Source organism: Podarcis muralis, chromosome 3, assembly GCF_964188315.1.
Source record: "Podarcis muralis chromosome 3, rPodMur119.hap1.1, whole genome shotgun sequence".
NCBI classification, from domain to species: Eukaryota; Metazoa; Chordata; class Lepidosauria; order Squamata; family Lacertidae; genus Podarcis; species Podarcis muralis.
The window spans coordinates 95,930,739-95,951,927 of NC_135657.1; the positions used below are offsets into that span (position 1 = coordinate 95,930,739).

Consider the following 21,189-nt stretch of genomic DNA (forward strand, 5'->3'; position numbering starts at 1 on the left):
CTATGTCTAGTGAAACACGTTCACCACTACTATTGCCATCTACACATCAATAAATATCTGGAATTATCTACCCAATGAAAATTTGGGGGGGAAAGAAACATGAGCATGCCTAGGTGCCAATCTTAAATGGAAAAAGTGGTATATTTACTTTGATCAGCTACAGTGGGAAGAAGATGTGGAATCCTAGCACACAGAATTATTTATAAAGTAATTGAGTTTAAGTACAGACATGCTAGATTCCACAATGGTTTCATTGCATCATCTTCCAGTCTATCACACCATATCATTACCTGATATTATTACCACTAAAAGGTAATGACTAGAGAAATGCAATATCTGGTTCTTGCAGTGTGATATCTATAATGTAAGGGCCATTGAAACTCTGTGCTGAACTCCGTGATCAATGTTACGTTCTCCATCAGCTTAGTAGTATCATAACTTGTTTTTGCACATGCCAGGAGATATAAAGTGAGGGATATAACTCACGGTTGAACTAGCCACAAATTATCTATTTTGATTGACTATTCTCTAAAGCAGAGAGCCTTTCTAGTCCTGCTACTTGAAATCCATTTGATGGGAGTCTCAGGTGAGATACCCACACAATGAAAGTTGCTTCCAGTACCAGTCACCACACAGAAGAAGCTTAAGGTCCAAAGAGTTTAATGTTGCAGAAGACAAGTTTCAGTAAAGCAGTTCTGGATGTAGATATTATATATATATATATATATATATATATATATATATATATTTGCTTTCGTAGATTTTCACGGGTACAGGAATGCAGGTTTTGGTGTCCTCGGGTGTCTTCCCGTGTAAAAGTTGGGGTGTCTAGGCGACGTTTCGACGAGGTCTCACTCGTCATCTTCAGGCTGGTGTTTTCGGCTTCTTGTTACTGGAACAGAGCAGGATCTCAGTGTTTGAGTTCCTATAAATACTGTTGAAGGTGTGGTGTATAGCCTCCAATGTTTTGGGCAGAGAGGAGGTTCCCAGGCTAGTGTGCCTTTTCTTCTTTTGTTCCTTAATTACTTGAGGGATATCTTGAGTGATTTCTTGAGCGATATCCTGAATCCCACTTAGGTGGGTCATTAGGTGTGGATTAGTTTCTCAAGCCTTTGTGTCTTGAACTCTTGAACTTTGTGAAGAGTTTTTTTGAGAAGATGGCTGTACTGCATTTGGTTGTGCTCTGGCTTGGCTTCGTGTATAGGGGCGAGCTGTGGTTTTGTGGCCTGTGCCAGCCAGATCTGTGTAGGGATTGCAGGGGGGTGCAGCATCCGGAGGTGCCACCATGGTTTGGCTACTGGATGGTATCTGTAATTCATCTGTGGAGAGGGTCTGGGTTTGGGTCTGGTGTGGTTGATTGGTGATGGCGTTATGTGTGCCTCTGGATCTGGTGTCAGATTTTGTGGGGAGGGCTAATTTCCAGATGTCTGGCAAGCGGGATGTGTCGTCACGCTTGTTCATGTTGTGAGGGTGTTTCTCTATCTCGATGGCTTCCATGATTATTCTCTTGTGGTGATGTTCCATGTTAAAGAGCAATTTGGAATCTGCAAAATTAATTTCGTGTCCTGTTTCTTTCATGTGTTGGAAAAGAGAGGAAGTTTTTTCTTCTTTTTTGACGGCATTCTTGTGTTCTGCGATACGTGCATTTATTCGTCTGTTTGTTTGTCCAATGTACGTGGCTGGGCAGACTTTGCAGGGTATTTCATAGACCCCTTGGTTTTCCAACTGGATTTTATCCTTGGGGTTTCTGAGGATATTGGCTATTTTTTGGTTGGTGCAAAAGGCTGTTTTGATATTGTGTTTATGGAGGATTTTGCTAATTTTATCTGTAGTGCCCTTGATATAAGGAAGGAGGGCCATGCCATTGTTTTTTTCTCTTTTCCAGCACAACCAAATGCAGTACAGCCATCTTCTCAAAAAAACTCTTCACAAAGTTCAAGAGTTCAAGACACAAAGGCTTGAGAAACTAATCCACACCTAATGACCCACCTAAGTGGGATTCAGGATATCGCTCAAGAAATCACTCAAGATATCCCTCAAGTAATTAAGGAACAAAAGAAGAAAAGGCACACTAGCCTGGGAACCTCCTCTCTGCCCAAAACATTGGAGGCTATACACCACACCTTCAACAGTATTTATAGGAACTCAAACACTGAGATCCTGCTCTGTTCCAGTAACAAGAAGCCGAAAACACCAGCCTGAAGATGACGAGTGAGACCTCGTCGAAACGTCGCCTAGACACCCCAACTTTTACACGGGAAGACACCCGAGGACACCAAAACCTGCATATATATATATATATATATATATATATATATATATATATATATTGTAGACTTTTGCAGACACAGATATATATAGATACATACAAGTACAAAGTATCGCCATTGCTGCAAATAAACTCCAACTATTCAATATGTTAACATCAACTAACATACAAACTAACTGTAGGCTAACAGACTCACACTACTGAGCTGACATGCATCAATCACAGATATAGTTGGGGACTGGGCCATTACCATAGCAACTGGCTTGACTGACGTCGCACCTGCGATCAGCTTATCCTTGGAGTGATTTACATCCATGGAAAAAAATTAACCCCTCCTCATGTTCAGTTACTCCAACACCTGTAACTGAAAATGGCCAGGGACTGAATACTGGCCCTTCTATGTGCAAAACATGAGATTTACCAATAGGTCAAGAGCCCGCTCCAAAACTAGAACTGCCAGGTAATCTAACCCAGAGGTCCACAAACTCATTGGCCTATCATCCCCTTTTCAGAAAAATAAATCAATACTCAGCACACCCTGGAAATCTACCTTCTTTAAGCGAACAGAAAGATGCAGTGACAAATTTGTATTCTTTTATGTTATCTGTATTTCTACCTACAACTTCTTGAAAAACAAGTTAACAAGAAGCTCAATCCTATATATGTTTACTCAGAGTAATAGCCTGATCTGCCCCAGGGCAAGCTGTGATCCACTTCCTGGGCCTGAGTGAAGCTGAAAAGGGTTCACCCAAGCCCGATAAACCCCCTTGCCTGCAGCACAGTCATTGGATCCAGGGGAGCCATTGTCACCAACCCGCAACGGTGCCTGACTTGGCGGTAAACGTCATTACACAACAGATGAAACATTCACAAACGGTTTTTCAAAATTTTCTTCTCTTTTTTTATGTTTCCACTGCCCCCTTATTTTTATTCAATGCCCCCAATTGCACCTGAGGCTACTACAGCCGTCTGGATCATTCCAGCACCCCCTCAGGGGGCGGTATCACCCACTTTGGGAAACACTGATCAAACCAGAGGGGAGGAAAGGATCCATTCTTCATACCAGTTGTGGTGTCTGATTCAGACTTGAACTACCAAAACCTCCCATAACTTCAAAAGAGGTTAATACCTTATCTGTTAACTGCTGTTTGTCCGCTATATCATTTTCAATTATATTAAGAAATAAAATTATTTGTTTCTAAAATGCTCTCTTTTGGACAATGCCAATGATATGTTTATATATATATGCTATATTCAATTTGGTGTAAAATATTCTATGTAGAGGTTAACAAAATTGTGGGTTGAGTTTTTGCCCATGTTTAAATGAGAAGGTATTTATTTCCTTATCTTTTTCAGGGTGGCAAACGTGCCTTCCTGAACTCTATTAATATCCACTTTAGGGTCTGGAATGAATTGATGTCTTCTTTCCAGACTAGCCACATCAGCTAATCACTTTGCCCCCTATCTACTAATCTGCATGATAATGAAGCTTTCAAAGCTGCATCTGATGCTTTTAAGTTTTTGACAAAACTGTTTCTAATTCTGAAAGAGTAAATGGACTCACAATTGCTCTCCAGATCATTTGTTGAATAATCAAGAATATTGTAATAATGGAGGAGGGAAATCCTGTTAGTATGCTATAGCAACGAGTTATAATTTTATGGCAAATCATGTCACTCATTCCAATTTTATCAGTTAATAGGGAAGAGTTCTTTTTTTGTCATTTGCAACCTCTGTTCTGTATAAGCACTATTAATAAACACAACTCTATATTTGTTTAAAAAGAGGTCAATATGCAGTATTTTCAAATTATCAGCATAATGCTCTGACCCTAATTATTTGGTAGCTCTTGACCCTGAACATCAGGATGATGTGTGATGCATCCAATGATCATAGCATATTTGGATGGTCAGCAAACCTGGTCATCTTAGGAATATTTACTGTGTTCTTAGCCCCTCTGGAGAGACTAGAAGATTGGTTTATCATGAATTTGGATGATGTTTCATTCAACTTTCTGTCGCAAACATGGAACTTGAACTCTGAGTGGGGAAAGTGTCAGAGAAGCGGAAAGAAAGTGGGTAGAAGGGTTAAGCATCCCTTAGCCTGGCTAGCACCTATCTCTTCCAAAATGACTCTCTTGACACCCCTCTTCATAGTAGCAAAGTGGAAATTGGGGCTGACAAATAGAGGTTGCCAGAGAAAAATGAACATGATGAACCCCTAAAACCTATTTGTGTCAAAGATTGGGATAGATACAGGGATAAAAGGATCAATCACCTCTCTCAAAGGAGCAAAAGCATGTAATGTCATGTGATCTGAAGAAATGCCAGCCATGTGGAAAGAACCCAGTCCACCATGGATAGAGAATCTGAGGCCCTTTGAATGTTGTTGGGCTTCAGCTCCCCATCAGCCAACATGATCAATCGTCAGGAATGATCAATTCAACCAGGAACATCTGGAGAGACGAAGGTTTTCTAACCTCAATGTGCCCACTGTAAGCTCCTTGGAATAACAGCAAGATGAAAAATGTGAATGCAAAGCAGAATCTCGCAGCATCCTAAACATATTATGACATATGTTTATAATAATAAATTGTGACATGTGGGGTTTTTCCCCGGAGTCAAGCCACAAAGTTTGCAGATATGACACCAACAGGACTGGACTGAACAGAGACTGAGAAAGGCTAGCTCATTACCAAAAGTAATCATCAGTGTTCATTTTGCTTTGCCAATGGATTTGACTGGATCCATTTCAATTTTATTTCTTATCTTTTCCCACTGGACCTTCTCTGCACTTGGCTCTGTGTGAAAATGGCAAGCACCTTCCTTGTGCATTGTTATAGGCCAATAAAGATTTCATTCATCTGACAAAAAGGGTTCAGGCCCATGAAAGTTTATGCCACCGTAATGTTTTTACTCTTCAATGTGTAACAAACTTTATTTAAACTAAAAACATATCCAATAACTGTGCAATCCTTTGAGTTCAACAGGACTCACTCCCAATTAAGTGTATATAGGAGTGCACCTTTAAATAAAAAGGAAATAACGTAGGTTCCAACAAAAGCTACCAACATGTTATTTATTAAAAGCTGCTGGTTTTTCACCATCTTATAGGGTGTTACTTTAGAGTCACATGTGATGGCTAAAAGGCAGGCCAAACAGATCTTCACATTCTGAAAGTGGAAGGAAATCAATTTCTGTTGCTACAGGAAAGAATTAATGATACAGAAGGCCGTTAAATAATAGATGCTTTATGGCAACAGAAGCTTTTAACACAAATTCAATATATAAACAAAGATGCAGTTAAGTTTGTGCATTCTGTTGGTGCTTTGGTATGCTCTGAGTAAGGGAGAAATAAAAGACAAGGTTCTTCCACCCCTAAAAATACTGCAGCAAGAAATTATTACAGTGAAAACGAAAAAGGAAACACCAAATATGGAACGGATGTTGCTACATTCCGGACTGATTTCTCTTTTGAAGTGTTGTTCTGATGATTCTTCTGAAAAGCAACCTTTATGCCAATAGAAAAAACACATTACCCTAATCTATTCCCATTCCTTTTTACAAATCAGTTGTAGGACTTAGTTGCAGGCAATCACAAAGTGCTCAGTATATGCAGAGGCCCATTCATTTTTCACTAAGCTAAGGAAAGATGTGAAGGCATGGCTAGAGCTGGAGTATTCCATATTGCCATGCCCTGTACCACTTTCTGTACTATTTCTTTGTGGTGATTCCTAGATGAATGTGCAGTTCTCTAACACGGAGATTAGGGGTGAATCAATCAGTTTACTTCTGCACCAAGTTACCTGGCATTTGTTCACAGCTCATACAACACTGGCTACAAACCCATGGTATTTTAAGGAAAGATAGACTTAACTCAGAGCCCAGCTCACTGAACTGCTCTGGACTTTAAACTAGGTTGATGAGGCTGTATATCAGAAAGGGAAATAGCTGGCTGCTGGACAATATGCTCCAATAAGTTTTAGCCTTCCTTGGATAACACCATAGTTCCCTCCGCCTTTGTCAGCTTCTGAAAGATAACATGTCCTAAAGCACTGACTAATGATGGGCCTAATTAACCTCTGGATCATAAAGACTCAGTTTATTTCGTATTATAAATCAAGAGAGAATTGCGATCTCTTGCTAAGGATACTATTAACCAAGGTAGTCCATAAAGAAATGAATTGCTCCTCTCACCACGGTGCATCCCTTTCCATTGAAAGTGCCAGCAGCAATTAGGTAGCTTCAAAGTTGAATGATTGGTAGGGCCTGAGAGAACAAATGCCTACATCAGCTTTGCAGGCTGGCAAGCAGTGAACAGCAATCTCTTGTTCAGCTGTGACTAGCACAGGTTGCTCCAAACACTTACAGCTTTAAATATTAAACACACACACACACACACACACACACACACACACACACCCTTCTTCCAATAAAATCAATGATGCTGTCTGCTGCAGAATATAGGAAAAACCAACAAGGTTACGTCCCATTTCACACTCTGCTGTCTAGACATAACACTTAAACTGCATTATGCTATTTTCAAATCCAAACACAATCATCTTGTGTCGACCCATTTGTATGTGCTGAATAGGAAAAGAACACTACGAAACAATGACATACAAAGAAAGAGGATGAGTGAGGGGGGGGTGAAGGAAAGGCTGAACATAGATGAGCAGTAAAGAGGAGTATGCTTATTTAGTCAGTATGAAAGGTTTTTATTTCGGGGTGTTGCAACCATATCTCTGATGGCTATGATGCCCACTGTGATGGACAGGCCCTGGGTCTGCCTCCTGATGAGGTCTGCCAACCAGGGAGAGATAGCAAGTTGGTCAGTCAACCAGGAGGGATGGAGAGAGAGAGAGAGAGAGAGAGAGAGAGAGAGAGAGATGAATTCAAGTTAGATGCTGAGATTAGACATACGTGGGCAGGGGACTCTGACTAACTGAATAGATTCCTATAGGAGTTATCTGTCAGTGGGGACAGATAGTGAATTGGCTCTCAGTTTGAGATAGGTTCTATTTACCTGAGGGGACCATTAGGATTCTAGAAGGGTCTGGGACTGTTTTATGGGTAGTGTAAGGCAACAGCCATGCTAGAAAGAATTTATGTGCCCAGTGACAGCTTTAAAGCCTGAAGTTAAGAAAGATCTTCAATATCTCCACAAAGACCGTTTGCTTGAAACAAGGTGTTGTGCCTTTCAAAAGCAACCATTAAGCTGTAACTTCACTGAGTGTAAACAAATAAAGTTCTAGTTTTCTTCCAAGAATGTCTCATCTCTACTTAGATCCACTGGTCGAGGGTTAAGTGGCCACTTGTTTTGCTTCACTTAATTATAATACTTGTCTGCTGTTAAACATAAGCACTAACACAAACAGTTAATTTAAGACCTCTGCTGTGAGAATACAAGACGATGTCTAATAACACACCTATAAATTACAGGCTATAATAATGGCCAGATCGCGCAGTTCCCATCTTAAGTGAGGGTGTCTGTATCCCCTGAATGATCATTTGCCTTGCCAGCTTGGCCATCCTCTTCCAAGATGGCTACCTTGCATGTGCTGCCAGTATCACCATGTTTTCCATGGAACTGAGAGATATGGAAGGAGTTAGACACAGATTACTGGGAAGGAAGAAGTCCCACTTTCTCTAGCAGTAAGCAGTGCAATAAAGGCAAGGTATAAAAGACCACAAGATGAACTTGGAAGCTGTGGGTTGTGTTATAAATTATGAAAATAACCTGCTTCTCCCAATACAGAAATAGGTAGAATTATTTCTAGATGATGGGCAAAGACCGCTTGGGAAAATGGAAAAGGCATTCTATTTGGCATTAGTAGTAGTATTTAGAAGGGGGAAAATAGGCAGCACAAGCTATGGGTTGGGAGGTATCTCTTCTCTTCTTCTTTCTGATTATCTGTATAATTATCAATTTGTTAAATCTCCCAAATGAGTGACAGCAACGTTTGTTGTTATTATTATTCATTTATGAATCACATTTTATATATAAAAAAATCAGGGTGAATTTTGTGTAAGACCCTATTTATATGTTCTGAATGGGAAAAGAATGCAATGAAACAATGCTACTGAAAAAAAGATTATGTTTGATGAAGGGGAGGCTGCAGAGAGATAAGCAGCAAAGGGGAGCTCATCTGCTTAATCAATAATAGTGGAATTATTCCACTTTTTCCATTTCTAATGATTAAGGAAAGGCAAGCTTTATACACAGGTATCACCTGAGTTTGGCCTCTAATATTCTGCACTTTCTTCTCTTCCAAAAGAACAGATGAACCAGATAGGGAATGTCTTTCCAATAGAGGCCTACCTGGCACTGCCTGCCTGTCAACACACTGTAATGATTTGGCTGTTTGGACAGGCCTTTGGGCTTCGTGAGAATTGATTCTTTAGAGCTATCCATTTGCTATTTGTTGCCATGGTTATGCATTTCACCACTGAACTTTTAAATGACTGCCATTGTTCTATTATTACTTTTACTGTTTTGCATTTTTTTGTTGCCTTGGCAGTCTCAGAGATGGGGAAAGTGGGATAAATATTATTTCAGGTAAATAAACTAATCCCCTTGCTGACTGTCTTGGACCAACCATGGATCATTGTCCTTCTCTCATCATCAGTTGTCCTTTTAGGGGGTTGCTATCAGCATGAAAGCACAGAGGTAAAATTATACTATTTATATTACACACAACTCCTGATTTAGGCATGCCCAAATGTCATGTGATCATGCATACACATGGTGCCGAACCCGGAACTAGCCCCAAAATGTCATGGAAAGGGGTGGAGCAGGCTTACATGTGCTCTACGGAGGTGTGTGTAGGGATCCTTTATCACTTAACATGATGAGTCAAGAGTTCCAACTCCCGCCCCCCAAAGGAGGTTTAGCCAGGAATTGTTGATTGGCTTTCAGTCATCTCAGTCTCAACATATTTATTCTTATTCTTCTTTCTGTAAACTGCTTTGAGGGTTTTTTTTACAATCAAGCGGCATATAAATTTTATGAAATAAATAAATATTTTGTTTGCAGAAAACCAGACAGTAACACATTATGCACACACCCACTCACTATAGAGATGGAGAGATATTCAGTTCAGGTCTCATTTGAAGATGAATCTATGAAATTTACACTTCCCACAACAATATGTGAACTGAAAAACAAGTGTCCTCCAAAATTTTGAACTTAATTTTGCTACACTGCTCACCAACCAAAACAAGTAACTTTTACCAAAAATGCATATTTAGAGGGATTCATACATAAAATGACCATACTGGTGAAATTAGCACACACAAAAAGCCAATTAGGGGAAAAAAACACTTGTCAAAATGTGTACTATAGTGGAAACTGCATATAAACATTTGCTTGTTGGGTAAAATTGGCTCTAAAATGCTGATGGTTTTTCACATATAGCAACAAAATGTGGAGAAATTGATTTAAGGTTGGAAAAAAAGAGAAACCTAAAGCAAACCATAGTTGACATATCATCCCTACTCATTGTGCTACACTGTAAAATACTGCAGCAGCCAAAACACACAAGAGGAAGATTGCACACGAAATTTTGTATATACAAATGATACCCAATACAGCTCAACATCCTGCTGGATAACATGTTTTATAGGAATTTATGAAAGATCTAGAAGCTGGAGTAATATAAGATTCCTCCAGAATGTCTTTCCAATTATTTCTCCTCAACATTATCATCTTCAATTTTGGAATATGCATTTGTGGGTCTAAAAACTTTATTACTGATACTAGCTATTACACATTTCTCAGCCATCCTTTTGAATAATTCAAAACTCTGAGTGTGGGCAGCGGGAGATGTGGGTCTCAAGAGCATGATACTGTTTATTGGACTGTTGATTTGATTAACACAATAAGGAAATGGTTACAATTCAAAGAGCCTTCAAGTACTTTAAGCGATATTGATTTCACTGAATTTCAGCATGCTTAACCATCTCTGGTTTCTATCTACTGTATTAAGTAGGCTAACTATACATTTTATTGAAAAACACATTTGTGTTCCTTGCTTCATCTCGTTCTTTTATGAATATACCCTTCTTCATGTATTAGAGAAAAGTACAACTCTCACTGCTGACTTTAATGCAATATGACATAGTAGCCTTTGACTCAGGAAAAAGAGATAGTTGCCTTAAGGAAGCCAGTTGGGGAACATGACTAGGTCACGATTTCTGTGAATTTGAAAGCATTTTACTTTATTTTTAAGTTAATGTTTTAACTTATAGTTAACCTAGAGTTAACTTAATGCTTGTTATACTTCTTTATTATTTAAGATTTTTCTACCTTTAATGTGTCCTTGACAATTTTTAAAGATTATCTCTGAAACAGATTGTTTACTGATCTATATTCAGCTAATGAATGGCCACTGTATCTTCTGTGATCCAAGCCAAGATAATGCAAAGGATTTAGGACTAAACTAGATCTAATGTACAGAGACCCATTGTGAAATTCCCTTTTTAAAACAAAAACATAATAAGAAGTTCATCTGGTGCTTACATTGTTCCCCCCCCCCAAGACCAAATACCTTATTTTGCCAAACTTTTCAGCTTTAATTTTGATTCTGTTGGGTTTTTTTAATGCTCCTCTGAGATTTGCTACCTTATTAGTTTATTGTGATGTTACTTAATGCTAATAATTTGGCTGTATGTTTTCTTTTTATGTATTGGCACAGGAAATTTGATTGAAGGGTCTTTTAAAATGCCATAAATAAATAAGCAAGCCTTGTTGGGGGGCTTTTTGGCGTGACAAAGATAATTGGCATTTCACCCAACCCTATCAAAACCAGGTGTTTTTGATGCCTGTAATTTTAATGAATACTTTTCTAATCAATATAAAGAGTTTGTGAAACTTCTTATCATCAAATGGCAAATATGAATGAAATAGTGCAAAACAAAACAGTTCTGCTGAAGCCTAAGGGCAAATTCTCAGAGTCTGGTTCATACGGAAGGAAACTGTTAGAAGCCTTATGGACACGTACTTGATATTTTTAAATAGGGAAGGGGACAGACATATTTCTGAGAATACTTGGCATGGAGCACTGAATAGCATTTAGTTTTTGCATATTTTTTGTTTAAAGATTTGTAACTGAAGCATTAGAAAACTCCATTATGAGCTCCACAGTAGGGTTGCCATATGTCCGATTTCCCCCGGACACATCCTCTTTTTCAGGGTCACAATTTCTGTCCAGGCAGATTTTCAAAATTGGGCAAAAGATCTGGGTATTTTGGTTTGGTTTGTGCACACATGTCAGAGATACTGTACATATGTATGGTGGTATACGCACACATATGTAACACACACATACAACATGGTTCATGTTCAGTTCAAATTCAAATTCATCCATATGATCCTCAAAATCCTCCCTCCCCCTGCAGTCATAGAATCAGAATTGTAGAGTTGGAAGATGGTTACACATTGACAAAAATGCTCACTTGCGCTACAGATTCCTGATCTCTCATTCCCTTCCCATGTTGACACCATCACAAATTCATTTGTCTGTATTCTTATTATGATTTTGTCATGGAAATTCAAGAACATGGCTATGAGCAATATATTGCCACTTCTGCGGCCTACATATAGGAGGAGTATTTAAAATGAGAGTTGTCACCGTGACCGGTAGTTAGAAGTCAGCAAAGGTGTCTCTTCGGCTTGCTGAAATAGGGCAACCTTACTGTACAGCAGAAGAAAAAAGCTCACAGCAAAGTAATGTATTGGTCACATAGTGAATAAAAGGTAAAGGTACCCCTGCCCGTACGGGCCAGTCTTGCCAGACTCTAGGGTTGTGCGCTCATCTCACTCTATAGGCCGGGAGCCAGCGCTGTCCGGAGACACTTCCGGGTCACGTGGCCAGCGTGACAAAGCTGCTCTGGCGAGCCAGCGCAGCACACGGAACGCCGTTTACCTTCCCGCTGGTAAGCGGTCCCTATTTATCTACTTGCACCAGGGGGTGCTTTCGAACTGCTAGGTTGGCAGGCGCTGGGACCGAATGATGGGAGCGCACCCCGCTGCGGGGATTCGAACCGCCGACCATGCGATCGGCAAGTCCTAGGCACTGAGGTTTTACCCACAGCGCCACCCGCGTCCCACATAGTGAATATGAAGACACAGTAGAGATTTTACCTTATTGGGCTAAATCAGATTAAATAAGAAACAACGATTCAGCTTACACAAGATTCAGGCTTGCATGCTCGATTTCTTCCTCTTCACCTCTTTCACATACCACAGGAGAGGAAGAAATTGAGCATGCAAGCCTGAAGAGAGGCTTGAAGGCAACATGAGTGAGAACACACCTCCGACTATAAATTCAGACCCTGGCATGTTTCAAATCATAGTTTAAACAAATCACAGTTCTCCAAATTCAGATGACAAGGGAATTATGGTTAGTTTAAAAGCAAAAGTACAGGCCACTCCCCATTTATGCAGGGGTTACGTTCCAAGGAATTGCATGTTTAAGTGAAATTGTATATATTGGGAACACCATTGAAAAAGCCTGTAAACACCCTCTAAACCAGGGGTCAGCAACCTTTTTCAGCCATGGGCTGGGCCACCACCCCTCAGACCATGTGGTGGGCCAGAGTATATTTTGAAAAAAGAAGGAATTCCTATGCCCCACAAATAACCCAGAGATGCATTTTAAATAAAAGGACATATTCTACCCATGTAAAAACACACTGATTCCTGGACCGTCCGTGGGCCGGATTTAGAAGGCGATTGGGCTGCATCCGGCCCACGGGCCTTAGGTTGCCTACTCCTGCTCTAAACTTAAGGAAACCCTTTGAAAATGCAAAAAACCCCAAACTCCACCACAATTGCTGTCTCCAAACCTCCTTCCTCAAACTCGAACTGTCCATAGGACTCAAAAGTCGGTGCAAGGGCTTGTGGGATTGCTAGACACCATTTCTGTCATTTTCACACTCTTTTAATGCTGTTTTTGCTCTACTTTCTGGTTTCACGGTGATGCACACATGCACAGTTGTGTGTGCCTTGATCGTGCATATTTTCAATCACCTCTTTTGCCATTTGAAGAAGGAAGAGAAGGAAAGGGGAAATATCTGATCCCAAGATGCAAGCAGAATCATTCACTGTCATACCTGGTCCAAGTCCTGTTGCTGATCAAACAGGGGCTGAGAGTCTCTGAGGAAGTTTTGCTTGAGAGTAGAATCCACATACAAAGACAGGGAACCCAGAGGATCACAGAGCCAAGGGTCCAGACCAGAGGTCAAGAAATCCAGATGGAGAGCAGGAAGCAGTGGGGAATTACAGGTGCTGTTTCCAGCATCTGACTGCTGCTGAGAGCTCTGTTTAAAGGCCAGAGCCAGCTGGTTCTCATCAGTGCCTTCTCCTCTGTGAAGGCTGATCAGCTTCAGGTGGAGTTACTTCTCCACCTTCTCCTCCTTCAGGCTGCTGATCAGCAGGCGAAGCTGCCTCCTGGCCTATGACATTCAATTAGCGTTCACATGGTTCCCTACAGTGTCTGATCCATGCTTTTAAGACAAAGAAACATACATGTGGATATACTGACTCACTTATGAGTTTGAGCTAGTGCAGCAAAGTCTTCCTGCTATTGATCAGGTATTTTAACACACAATGAGAAAAAGTGATTCATTAGCTACTGAGCTGGACTTGGGCGTAAGAGAAATGCTGAATTAGGCACTTCCTCCGTGACAATGACCCACTTCACAGAAATATATGTCCATTCTGATTTATACTTACTCTTTCTGTTGTCACTTGAGCATGCTGATACTTCTCTGTTGTTTCTCAGTGGCCCCATTTTGTCACCAATCGTATTAATCAATTGCCCACCTAGGTTTGCTTTTAAAGGGAACAATGCCTCCTAGTAATTTGTTGCTCTAGAAGAATCTCATCCAAATCCAAAGAATATAGAGACAGTCTCAATTTCCCCACACCACAGGGTGGAGATAATAGCACATATAAGACTTTCTCCCAGCCATTGTGGGAGGCATTTAGCTGTGCGCAATTCTTTTGTAGCTGTGAGAATATTTGAATGACCCAATCACATGCTCAGGGCCTGGTGGAATTCTTTACCCTTCCAGCACAATGCTAACTCCATGGGAAATATCCTTTTGATTAGGCACAGACCACTTGGCTGGCTGCCCCATGTAAAAATAGTTCATGGACAAGAAGCTTGAACACAGCTGGGAAAACTTCTACAGGATGCCAATATAGACTCTCCTCCCTGCAAGAGAGGGGAGTGGTTGTGGCCGGGAGCCGGACTCCGCCTCTAGCAGGGGGCGTTTGCCCCCTGCCTCCCACTCACCTGGCGGGCGCCCACGCCCTCGGTCAGGCACCCAACCAGGTGCCTTCAAAGGGGCGTGTACAGCAGCCTGAATTGCTGCAGCACCAGCCTCCAGCCCTCACTTTTGTCGTCCCGTCGCGAGTCACCCACCCTCCACTCCCTTAGAGCAGGGTTTCCAGTTTTCTTTTGGCCTTGCTATGGACCTTAGGTTGGTCGCCCTGGTTGTCCGGGGGGCCTGGTAGGAATTTTTCCATTTGGCATTAGGCTTTTTGGTTTTTTCACCTACCTCGTAGCAATCGTCACAACTTTCATGGTATTGGTGGGTAGGTTAGGCATTGGAATAATGTGTTGTGGTGCCGAAGGGCTAGGTGTGGCCATCGCCTGCGCCTTCAATTTTTGGGTATTCCGTTAAAGGAATCCGGCGGTCGTGTATTCTGTCCGATGCCTGCTTGGCGGGAGGCCATGGCACGACCCTGGGTGACATCAGGGGAGAGCCTATAGTTGGATTAGCATCAACAGGCTCCACCTACTGGTGAATCAACCCCCTTTGTTTGTTTGTTTGTTTTTTAGACTCACCCCTCTCCGAGTGGGTGGAGTCAGCTGACGTAATCCAATGCCTAAGCCAATACCTTTTCACTTGCTGTAATCAATAAAGTTGTGGCCTTTTCTTGCCCATTAACCTTATATCACGTGTCCTTGTGTTTCATTCCACTGTGCGGGGTTCGGGTCCTCGTACCACAACCACTTAATTGTAGTATTGTCATTGAGTCAGCTATAGAAATGCTATTATATAAAAATTTGTATGACTAGGACTATACATGGGGAGTGTGTGTGTGTGTGTGTGTGTGTGTGTGTATGATTTTTTTCCTTCTATTTTATCCCAATTGAAAAGAAAGTCAAATAGTGTTGACATATTTAATCCCTGCCCCATGCCCCTAAAAAGATTTTGTATGCATTTATTAAATGGGTTATTTGAACACTGAAAATATTTCTACACACACCTCTGAAGAAATCTTCGGGAATGAAAAAAAAAATACATTAGTTTACACCTGCTTCATATAACCATATGGTGTGAAAAAGTCTATTATGCTACATTTGCTTATTTATTTAGTCTGAAAACTTTCAAAGCAAAAATTAAAAGCACAACAATACAAAAATTAGGAAAATATTTGGAATCAAAGGCATTACAAGCAGTCACAACATAGCACACAATATACAGACTCAAAATCTAAGAGGTCTAAAATATCTCACAAGTGATTTTCTAATTTCTTTTTCTCTCACACTTTCAAGCCTTAGATTATGATGAAGCAGTTGCTGCTTCTACTGTTCTTCAAAGTCTCATCACAGAACATCAGTTTGGTGCTGAATCTGCTTTCGTTGCCCTGATGGATGGTCTTTATTGGGGGTTGTGAACCTGTTGCTCTCGCTAGATCTCTCATTGGCTTTTGATACCATGGGATCCTCCCGGACCATCTACAGGCAACTGGCATTGGTGGAACTGTTCTACAGTGGTTCCAATCTTATCTCCAGGAGGTAGCGCTGGATGAGTGCTTTTTTGGCCCCCAGGCTCTTTCTAATCTACATGAAGCTATTGGGCATGGTCACCGGGAAATTTAGAGTGAGGTGTCATCAGTACGCTGGTGATAACCAAAGCTGAAACTCCTGCCTACTTTTCCTTCCTGTAGCAATACAGATCTGTATTCAGCTTCCACTGTGTTTGTCTTGGGCACAGGGCTTACTTATTCTGCAGAAGTTCATATTTTCCCCTTTGTGTACAAGACCTGTCCTGTATCCATCCTTTTGGTGTAAAGTTGACGACAAGTTCACATAAAATGTTTCTTGGTTCATATAGCAATTCACCCTTGGGGGTGAAACAACTGCTTGTTAACTACCAGTCGGTTCAGATGTGAAACTCAGCAGAGGTAGACACATGGTAAAGTGTCATTTTAAATCTAAGGACATCTACAAACATCCCAATTCACTCTTGAGTGTTTTTCATTTTCTGGAGTGCACTCAAAACTGAAACTGCATAGGTGAAGCAACAGGAGAATCAAATCAGAATGCAAATGAAAAGCGGTTTCAACCAACAGAATAAATTCATACCTTAGTAGACTCCCATCAGCCCAGCCAGCATGACTCACCGTCAGGGATAATGGGAATTTTGGTCCGGCAACATCTGAAGAGCCACCAATTCCCCATCCCTCATATAGATATAGCAACTAAAAGGTTCAGGGTAAAAGATCCCAATGCCTTGCCATCATGAGGCCATAATATGGCATAATTTGATGGGTGGCTTCTGGCGAAAATAGAACTCTGCTCTAGTAGTCTCTCACATGCGGGCAGCCACTGGACCTGATGTTTCCTAATTCCAACATGACACAAGTGTATTAAAGTGAACTTGCATAGTACTGCTGAGAAACGAGAAAGAATGAAGGTGTAGACCAGCAGCTCTCAACCTGTGGGTCCCCAGATGTTGTTGGACTACAACTCCCATCATCCCTGCACTCTGTCCTTGCTAGCTAGGGGTGATGGGAGTTGTAGTCCAACAACATCTGGGGACCCACAGGTTGAGAAAGGCTGGTGTAGACAATCCTTTCAATGTTGCCTTCCTTCACTCATACAATGGTCTTTCAGGACCAAAGGAAAGCTGGTGCAATGTTGCCATTTCCTATCGGCAAGGGCTTGGATAGGGCATTGCTTTTGACTAGCTTCCTAAAGATCAGATATTCCTTGAGCTGCTGTGAAGCAAACCAACAGTTCTCTGGGTGCAGACAAAGCTAACCTGTTAGATGTAGCTGTAAAATAAAGCCTTGGTAGGTTTCAGGGAGAATACTATAAAATGGACGGTTGTTAATGGATATTTGTTAATATTGCCTTATGATACAAATTAATATTTGCTGGGGTTTGGGAAGTAGGGGGGGGAGCCTCCTCCTGAGAGCGATAACAGATGTTGTTAGTTTCAGCTAGATAAACTGTGATCATTTGGTTCTGTATGAGCACCGAAGCAAATAATTTTTTTGCAAGAGAGAACTGTGCTAATTTGCGCTCACAAGAGACTGACAAGATTTAAAGTGAAAATGACAACGGAACACTGTTAAGACAGCAGGAACATAATTTGTTCCCTAATTTTCACCCCCCCCCCCAAATAATAATAATTCCGATTCTGATTTTGAGAGTCAGTGTGATGTAGTGGTTAGAGAGCTTGGGAGACCAGAGTTCAATTCCCTACTCAGCCTTGAAGCTCGCTAGGTGACCTTGGGCCAGTCACTGCCCCTCAGCCTCTTAGGGTTGCTGTGAGGATAAAATGGGAAGCAGGAGAAGTCTGTATACCACCTTGAGTTCCTTGAAGGAAAGATGGGACATAAATGTAATAAATAAATGCAATAAATAATATTTTGCATATGACTCTCTGTACCAACTAAATAATCCAAGGCATGATGGGTTCAATGTTCAGACACATTTGGAAGGGTTTTTTTTTTGGGGGGGAGGGATAATTATTTGAGTGGCCCAATTAAAGTCAGATTATTGAGGAATGGTCTTTAACAGAAGCAAATGTCATACTTTGTGCACTGAAAGCATCTACCAGGTCAAACCATTGGCCTGTCTAGTTTGGGGTTGGCTAGACTGGCTGGCAGTGACTCTCCATGACTTTTCAGACAATGGTATTTTGTAGCCCTACTTGATGATTTCAGGGATCGAAACCTTCAGTATGGAAACCATGTGCTCTACCACTGAACTATGGCAGTTCTCCACACAAAAAGCCACCCAGTAGGTTTTTAACCTTTTCACTGTAGTTCCTTGAACCTTCTGAAAAGCAGTTTGGGGATCTTTCAGGAAAGTGTTCAGTGAAATTCAATGGTGCTTACAATATAGCCAGTGGAAATATGGAAAACGATGAACCCTGTATATGAGAGCAAAGAGTCTTCTGCTTTTTCACAGCACATGTGGGTCTGAAGCCCCAGTGGGTTGCTGCCATTAAGTTAAGTGGAACTTAGCAGGCATAGGATAGAGAAGAAAGAAGAAGAAGTGCTGAGCTCCCCCCTCAAAATACATAGTTAAGAAAAACTCGATTTAGAACAGGTTTTAGACAGACACGGTTTTGTGTCCTTCTTAAATATATGCATAAAAACAAGAGTGTTCTTCTGTCTGTTGTATTCTACTGTCTACATTAACTGCTTTTTTCCTTCATTGCACAGCCTCAGTTTATCACTTCAATACTAATACACCGCACACATTCTTACTGGTTTAACGATGATAAAATAAGAATGGGCCTTACATTAATTGCTAACTTAGGTCCCCTTTCACAAAAATCATCCAAGTCACTTGGGTAATAGAGGGACATTGCCTATAGAGTTTCAAATTAAATTCTTGCTAATAGTCGCTATAATCATTTTAGCTTCTTATAATGTGACAAAATTATCATGAATTCGGCATGACTTTTGTTCAGTTATTAAGTTCTTACCATGTCAAGTGAAGTGATTTGAAGCAAAAATTGCTTTTATTGGATTTTCTTTAATCCTTTTTGCAATGTAATGTCATGCGGTGTAATTTTCCCTTCTCAGAATAATATTAATGGTTGTCATTGTAGAGATACTATACTAGTGGCAGATAATCCACCAGAAAGAAATTGCAATAGACAAATGCAAATTTCATTTAAAACTTGGAATAGGTTTTGTTTCCTGGTTTCCATGTACTAGAAGGCACAACTCAAGACCCTCCAAGTGTCCCTATTTTCCAGGGACATGCCTGATTTAGAGAAGCTGTCCCAGTTTCAGATTTGATCCCAGAATATCCTGCTATTCCATAGGATGTCCCTATTTTCATTGGATAAATGTTGGAGGGTATGGAGTTATCTGACCCCTGAGCTATCTCAAGGCAATCCTGTACAGTACAGGGAAGTTTTTTTTAATGTTTAATGTTCAATTATGTTTTATATATGTTGGAAGCTGCCCAGAGTGCTGGGTCAACCCAATAAGATGTGCAGGGTATAAATAGTAAAATTATCATTATGGAATGGGACACCCCTATTTTCATCGGAGAAATGTTGGAAGGTATGCAACTCTGGCATTTTAAATAATGACAGCCTCCACAATTCTGTGAAAATTAGGATAGGGGAGTGAGTGCACTAAAAGTAAGAGCGCAATTGTATTAGGTAAGATCAAGAGCGCTGATAACTGAAGTTCAGAACCCAAAACACGAAAATAAATATTTATGAAACAATGCTGTTATAATAGACAACAGGATGGTATTTGAGATGTTCAAAGTAACAAGAATAGGTTCAACAGTGACATTTGTTTCAGACATACAAGCTCAGCGGTGATCCAAATGTGAACAGAGGGAAGGATTATACTTCTCTAGAGTATATGTAATTAGGTCACAGTTCCTTGCATTAGCAAAATAGGTAGAGGGGCTAAGAAGGGTGCAGAAGGAGAGGTCATGGTAGAAGCGAATCCCTCAATACACATAGGCTAGGCCTCTTAGGTATTCATGAAAGGAATCAAAGGACAGGAAGAAGGGCGCATACGCCAAACCTTTTAAATCACTGGATACTGCAGGTTCCATGCATGCATTGCTCTTATACTGCTAGCAAATATACAGTCACAGCTGCTGAAAGTATGACACAGGCCTGAAGGCAGCCTGCCACTCATTTCCCTTCAGCCTCACAAGATGTTCTCTGTGAGGCATAAGTCTTCACAGAAGATCCTCCAAGATCCCCAAACTCGGCCCTCCAGCTGTTTTGGGACTACAATTCCCATCATCCCTGACCACTGGTCTTGTTAGCTAGGGATGATGGGAGTTGTGGTCCCAAAACAGCTGGAAGGCTGATTTTGGGGATAGCTGCTCTAAAGTCTGAGAGAAACTGCTTTCAGGCTTAGGGGAGGAAACGAGATCCAGAAGGGCACTTTTAAGTGTTTGTCCTATTAGCCTACCTCAGACACATGATTCTTTTACTAGTCACTGGCATTAAATGAGGGCTGGTGAACCCTTTCTTCCGTTTATAACAAAACATATATACCACTGGATTGTGATAAACCTCTATGTGGTTTACAAAAATATATAATGCAGCATTAAAATTATTGATAAAAAATAAGTATTTAAAATATCCCGAAGATGATTAAAACTGACAGTTTTAATAAAACACATGTAGCCTCGTCGTGTCTGGTCAGGGTCGTCTAAAAAATGTTGGTGCCAAAAGGAACACAGCAAAAGTGGCTTGCTAGTGTAAATAGAGAAAGAGATCTCCAAAGTATAGGTAAAGGTAAAGGTAAAAGGACAGCTGACCATTAGGTCCAGCCATGGATGCTCTATAGGCCGAGGGAGCCAGCGTTTGTCCGCAGACAGCTTCCGGGTCATGTGGCCAGCATGACTAAACCGCTTCTGGCGAACCAGAGCAGCGCACAGAAATGCCATTTACCTTCCCGCCAGAGCGGTACCTATTTATCTACTTGCACTTTGATGTGCTTTCGAACTGCTAGGTTGGCAGGAGCAGGGACTGAGCAACGGGAGCTCACCCTGTCGCGGGGATTCGAACCGCCGACCTTCTGATCGGCAAGTCCTAGGCTGTGTGGTTTAACCCACAGCGCCACCCGCGTCCCTAAAGTGTAGGTACACCCAAAATAAAAAAATGCATTTTTTACAA

At 41.0% G+C, this 21,189-nt stretch overlaps 1 protein-coding gene across 3 annotated transcripts in view; it reads right to left on the bottom strand.

Moving 5' to 3' along the window:
* The window catches only part of SNTG2 (syntrophin gamma 2), a 220,894-nt gene that overhangs the window by 82,116 nt on the left and 117,589 nt on the right, over positions 1 to 21,189 (bottom strand). The window lies entirely within an intron of this gene.